Consider the following 7,085-nt stretch of genomic DNA (forward strand, 5'->3'; position numbering starts at 1 on the left):
TAAAGTTGCCTGGACTAAGAAGAGTCTTGTGAATCCACACTCACTCCACAAGTACAGCCTGAAAGGTGTCTAAGTAATGTCAGCTCAGAAGCTTGTACCCAAGACACTATTCTTTGAAATGTCAGTAGTTTCATGTACTTGGCACAGTCCTTTTCCATGAGAATCTGGGGCTGTGTGTCTTTGCTAAAGAATCAGAATTTGGCCAGGCCAGTGTGGCTCAGTGGCTAAGCATCAATCAATGAACCAGGAGGCAGTAGTTCTGATTCCCAGTCAAGGCACATGCCTGGGATTCAGTCTCAACCCCCAGTCGGGGAGTGCAGGAAGCAGCCGATCAGTGATTCTCTCTCATCGTTAGTGTTTCTATCTCTCTCTCCCTCTCCCTTCCTCTCTGAAATCCACAAAAATATATTTAAAACAACAACAACAATAAAAACAGAATTTGGCCTGTAGCTTATAACATAGCATCAGCCAAGTTTCAGGAAGCAGAAACCTATTTACTAATAATAAAACTGATAGGCTGTGGTTAATTTATTCTGGTAATTAAAGGTTACTGGAATACATTCTAGCATAGGCATCCTTCTCTATCATAAAAACCCCATGGTCATGGCGCCATCATGGCAGAATGACCAAAGACTGGTCACCAGGAGGCTGAGTGTGCGAGTGCCAGCAGAGACTTGACACAGGCATGGGTGGGCGGGGCTGCGCAATTTCATGCGCTGGGCTTCTAGTTCTCTCATAAGCTGCGTTCTATCCTAGGTCTCTTTACAGATAACCTGGAAGTGCTGTGTAGTATTCCACTGTAGTGTCACCCAGTAGCCTTCTTTGACCATTTCAAAGTCTCACAATTTCCCTGTCATTCCCTGTATACTAGTACCTATATCTTACATATATATTATCTTGGAAAAGGGGAAGCCTTTCTTGGTATAAAACACAGGAGTCACAAAGGAAGTAACTGGTCAACAAATATTTAAAAATGCCACGACTTACAAAAGTGCCAAAATGCAAAAAAATAAATACATACATAAATAAAAATCCAAAACTCCCAAGAGAAACAAAACTAATATTTGCCACATATATGTTGCAAATAGTATAACCTGACTCCAAGTTTTAGGTCAAAATTATTCAAAATATTCCTGTGTCAGCCGAAACCGGTTTGGCTCAGTGGTAGAGCGGCAGTCTGCGGACTGAAAGGTTCCAGGTCCGATTCCGGTCAAGGGCATGTACATTGGTTTCGGGCATATCCCCGGTAGGGGGTGTGCAAGAGGCAGCTGGTCGATGTTTCTCTCTCATCGATGTTTCTAGCTCTCTATCTCTCTCCCTTCCTCTCTGTAAAAAATCAATAAAATACATATTTAAAAAAATATTCCTGCGTCAAATTACTAAGATGTCCAACTTCAAATTGCCCATGAACCCTTGGGGCATGTGACTCCAGAGGTGCCTGCTTCCGAGCTGCAGGCAAAGGGAACCAACTGGTGAGTTGAATCAGCCCACAGCAGGCTTCTCTCCCCGCGCAGTGAAGCATCTGTGGTGCCTGCTGTGCAGTGTCACTGATGAACTCTGACTCTGCACAATGTGCTACCTCCATGTCTGCTGCTGCAGTCCTGCCCTCCCAGGCCCACAGCCCTACCACTGAGGGGAAGGAGGAAAAATGACCCTCAGCCACGCAGTGCTGTGGTGGCTGTCACCTTAGGACCCCAAGCAAGGAGTAAGTTAGCTTGCTGCAAGTTTGCTCCCAACTCATGCCCTCCAGGCTGCCTGGCTCAGGAAGGGCTCCAATGACAGCTGCACGCTGGATCTGAGCCAACTCTCTTGCTTTCCCCTTCCCAGTTGTGGGCTTTAGATGTCCCTCATTCCAAGTTCCTCTTTGCGTCTCTTAAGACTGTTCCTGCCCCTCTCTGAGATCACCTCCCTAGGTTCTAAAACTAGTAAAACACAAAAGAGAAGGAACTAATGGGAGACTTAATACTATGTTCCCTGGTGCCCCTGAAAATTTGCCCTCTCAACAAGTCATTATTTCAATACATCAAAGACTGTTTTGCTTTGCACAGTCATTAATTAAACCACCAAAATGTTCTAGTTTCGTCCTTCAACTTGGGGTGGTGCCTGACTTTTGTCTCTTATTTAGAACTTTGTCTCCCAGTTAGAGGGGACCTTTGATGGACTTTTCCTTGTTTAAAAGTTACTAAATTGCTTTTTCAAAGAAGGTTTAGAAGTTTCTTAAAGTCCTGCCTATACAGTCCTTGGCTACATATCTCAGACTAATCTCCTAACATTTTAAGAGCTTTTAAAAAATCACTAAGAAAAAAAAAAAAAAAAAAAACAATAGAAAAATGGGTTCCAAAAACATAAAGGGATCTACCAGAGAAAGAAACAGACACATAGGAAGATGTTCAAGCTAAAAAAATCTAACTCATAAATAAATAACTGGAAATTAGAACATCGATGTATACCTTGAAAATTTTTTCCTTTCATATTGGCAAAGATTATAGTTCTGGTAAAAATGTAAGAGATAGTCATTTTCATATGCAGCTGATAAGAGTAGAAATTTGGCAATATTTATTAATATTATAAATGCTCTTAACTTTGGTTCCATCAATTCCATATCTGTGAATTTTTATAACTCACAAGAAGGTACAAAAACATATAAATAATATACTGTCAGATTCTCCTCTTATCTCCTCATCTCAATTCAGATTCAGGTCTCCCTTCTTTTACTGTTTATTTTCCTTTGTGCTGTTTTCTCTTTTCTTAATAAGCTCTTGAACAGTCTTTATGTTAACACTCCTGCCAACCCCAGTCCTATTTCCCACATACAGGCTCCCAGTCAGCCTCGCTCTATATCACAGATAGAAACTACAGACATTTCTTGATCATATGCATCAGAAAATTTTAATTGTTAGATCCCTGTTCAACGACAACTTGATTCTTCATAGTTAGTTCCATAATGGTGGTAGGTAGGTTTTATATATTTTATGAATTTATTATAGCTCTGAAAAATAATCATGCCAGGTTCCTTCTTCAGGCCAATTAATTGTAATCGATCATAGCATAGCCAGAGATGTTTTAAAAATGATCCAAAACTCCCCTGGCAGGTGTTCTCAATGGTTAGAGCATCAGCCCACTCACTGGAGGGTCATGGGCTCCATTCCCGGTCAAGGGCACATATCTGGGTTGCAGGTTTGATCCCTGGCCTTGGTCTGGGTGTGTGCTAGAGGTAACCAATAGATGTGTTTCTCTCACATCGATATTTCTCTCTCTCTCTCCCCCCTCCCTCCCTTCCAATCTCTCTAAAAATCAATGGAAAAATAACCTCAGTTGAGAATTAACAACAACATATTGGACGGGGACATTATCAGTGCCAGCCATGGATTACTTAATCATCAGGATAGACTTTTGTTTGATGTGCTGCTTACAATTTAGTAAAGGCCCAGATCCCAGATTTTGTAATAAATCTAAAAGTTGTAATATGTAAATATTATAATATTTAAATGTTATATATAATTATGCATTTGTACATGTAATTTGTAATGTGTAATGCGTAATTACTTTATGTACTGCATATAGTATATAAATATATTACATATTATAAGATGTAAACATATGTTCACCTATAGATATTTGTCTGGTTGAAATGCAAATTATTCCTGTTTAGTAGAAATATAACTTCAAAAACTTTGTATATATTTTATCAATCTTATTCTATCATTTCTTTTTAAATATCAGTAAACAATCAGTTCTTCAAAATTCCCTTTACACTGGTTTTACCATTTTACTTCAGATTCATTGCGTGTTATTTTTGGCTTATTATTCTTATTAAGAAAAATAAAATTTTAAAATGTGAAATCTTATCTCTGCTATGATATCTTATGTTGCCATATTCACTGTCCTAGCATATGCTATTATTTTTTATATTTGATTCTCAGCCTTTTATTCATAATATGAACACTCTGGACACACAATAATTTTTGATACATTCATTTTGGGCAAAATACCTCTTATTTGCACACAAATATTGCAATTTTGATTTTTAAACATGTTATGCAAGCTAAAGAAAACATGCCTGAGAGCAGGATGGGTCCCTGGCCAAGGCTGGACCCTTTTTCTCAGTCAGGCAGGTGGAAGCAAACTAGGTCTCCAGTGACGGCTCAGTGCTTAGAAACTGGGCATCAGAGAAAATATTATGTGCTGTCTCCACCTTTTGAAAAGATGTCTCTTCTAAGTAGTTTAAAATCAGTCCTTCCCCTTTGGCTGGGGAAGCAGCTTGCTTTCACTTTTCAAACATCAAAGTTTATATTTGAGGTAAAGAATTATTTTCCTAGGGAGCAGCATGATGATCTGAAAGAGTACAAAGCAAAGTGTGTGATCTACTTCCCATTATAGTTTTCAAAGACCCCTTTGGCAGTCAAACGATGTCCTTATTCCTGGGTCTTTTCTCTTTGAGACTTTCCACTCCGTGACCTATATGCCTGCGGACTTCGCGTTCCCACCCCCTTCCCACAGCCCTGCACCAGGGACTGACAGGGGTGGCGAGCAGATAGCCCCGCAGCCTTCCCTGATACTGGCGTGGAGGGGCCGCTGTCTGCAGAGCTCCCTGTGGACGGAGCGTTTCCCTCGGACTTCCTCGATAACTGCACAATTCCTTCCAAGTCCCTCTCCCTGACCCTTTGTGGATTCTTCTTAGAAACACTTCCTAGTAAGTCGCTTTCACAGAAATTCTGTCTCAGGATTTGCTTCTGGGGTACCCAACCTAAGACACTAAGTTTGCGTAGGCCCACAATGGGTACAATGTATGTTAAATGGTCTAAACTTTTTGAGTGTTCTTGACAAGTCAAAATCCTGTGTGGGAGGAGGCTATTTTTTGTTTTGTTTTGTTCCCCTCACTTAAAAATCAAACAAACATGCCCTAACCCTTTTGGCTCAATGGATAGAGTGTCGGTCTCTGGACTCAAGGGTCCCAGGTTCGATTCCGGTCAAGGGCATGTACCTTGGTTGCGGGCACATCCCCGGTGGGGGGTGTGCAGGAGCCAGCTGATTGATGTTTCTCTTTCATCGCTGTTTCTAACTCTCTATCCCTCTCCCTTCCTCTCTGTAAAAAAAATTTTAAAAAATATATATTTTAAAAAATCAAACAAACGTTACTCTTTCTGGAATAAAATGTCCTTATCAGTTTCCCAAGGTTCTTTCTCTGAGTGGGAGAGCCACAAAACTAACCACATAGAACAGCATCTCTGTCAGCCGGGTCCACTCAAATGTGGCTGGGACTTCCAAATACTCTCCATCGTCCCACTCAGCCCCCCTCTCAGCCTGCTCTGAAACTCTCCCCAACTATTTTCAAATAATGCTTTGGGGGACACCCATTACAGTGTTTGTGTGTCCTCTGTGCAGTGAATGGCAAACACTGCACTACTTTCATATTTGAAATGGTCAACTCAATATTCTTCAAGTCATAGGTTAAGTCAGTGTTTCCCAACCTTCTCTCATGATGAGAATCACCTGGTGGAGTTGTTAAAACACAGATTCCTGAATCCCAACTAAGAAGTGCTAAACTAGAATTTTTGGGAACATATAGGTAAAATTGTATACTTAACTAGTGCTCTAACACAGATGTTATATACAGAGCACTAAGTTAGGTATGCAATTTTACCTATATGTTCCCAAAAATTCTAGTTTAGCACTTCTTAGTTGGGATTCAGGAATCTGTGTTTTAACAACTCCACCAGGTGATTCTCATCATGAGAGAAGGTTGGGAAACACTGGGTTAAGTCATAGCATGTCACTGTCTATTCAGGATCTTCCATTAGCTTCCCACTTGACTCCCACAAAAGCTGAAGTCTTTCTCTACGTGGTCTTCCCTTGATCTCATCCTCTCAACCCATCCACCCACACGGGCCTGCTTGTTCCTTGAACATACCAAGTGTACTCTGACCACAGGGCCTTTGCACTTGCTATTTCTTCTGCTGTTACACTCTTCCCACAATTATCTGCATGGAAGTTACCCTCATTGCCTGGAGGTCTCTTCTCAAAGGCCACCTTCTCACTAAGACCTTTTCTGACCATTCTATAAAAATAGCAGTTCATCTTCCCATAACACTCAGTCTTCAGTCCCTTACATCCCTTCGCTTGCTTGATTTTTATGGCTAGAACCCATATCTCCATGTGAAATTTTTCAGTTGGCGTGTTTATGGTCTGTCTATCTCTATCTAGAATATAGCTCCATGAAGACTGGTTCTATGTCTATTTTGTTCACCGCTGTATCTCCCAGCACTGGGGACAGGGTAGGCACTCACTAAATACCTGTTAAGTGAGTGAATGAATAAATCAAAGAGTTTACATTAAGTCCTTTTCTCTTCTGAAATGTAATAATCAGACCCAGTATTCAATATCATGTTCCCAGATTCATGTTCTCCCCCTTTGCACTTTTAAAAATATTTTCTTTATAGTTGTTTTAAAAATTATAAGTTCCTCCTTGCAACAATTCTGATATTACAGAGTTACATTAACAAATGGTTAATAATACCCTGGTCAGTGTTCTCAATGGTTAGAGTATCTGCCTCCACACTGAAGGGTTATGGGTTCAAATCCCAGTTAAAGGCATGTATTATACCTGGGTTGCAGGTTCAATCCTGGGCTTGGTTGGGACGTGTGTAGGAGGGTTGCCTACTTGCTATGTCTCTCTCAAATCAATGTTTCCCTTCTCTTTTCCTCTGTCTTTTCCCCTTTCTCCTCCTCCCTCCCTCCCTTCCATTCTCTCTCTCTCTCAAAAAAAAAAAAAAAAAATCAATGGAGAGGATTAACAACAACAACAAAAAAATGGTTACTAATCTCTTATAATCCGACACCCTGAAATAGTCACATTGAACACCTTTTTTTTCTTATGTGCATACAGATCTACATAGATGTAGGGCTGACTCTGGTTTTTGTTTTTTTTAATTACTAGACCAATACTAAACATCAGAAATGTAAGTTTCAGCCTGGTGGGTATACACATGGATTCTAAAGTTAGACTGTCTGGATTCAAATTTATAGGCTCTGCAAGCTCAGACATGTTACTTAATATCTGGTTGCCTGGTTTAGCTTTGTAAAAT

Source organism: Pipistrellus hanaki (genome assembly GCF_964339955.1).
Source record: "Pipistrellus hanaki genome assembly, chromosome: 3".
Taxonomy (NCBI): domain Eukaryota; kingdom Metazoa; phylum Chordata; class Mammalia; order Chiroptera; family Vespertilionidae; genus Pipistrellus; species Pipistrellus hanaki.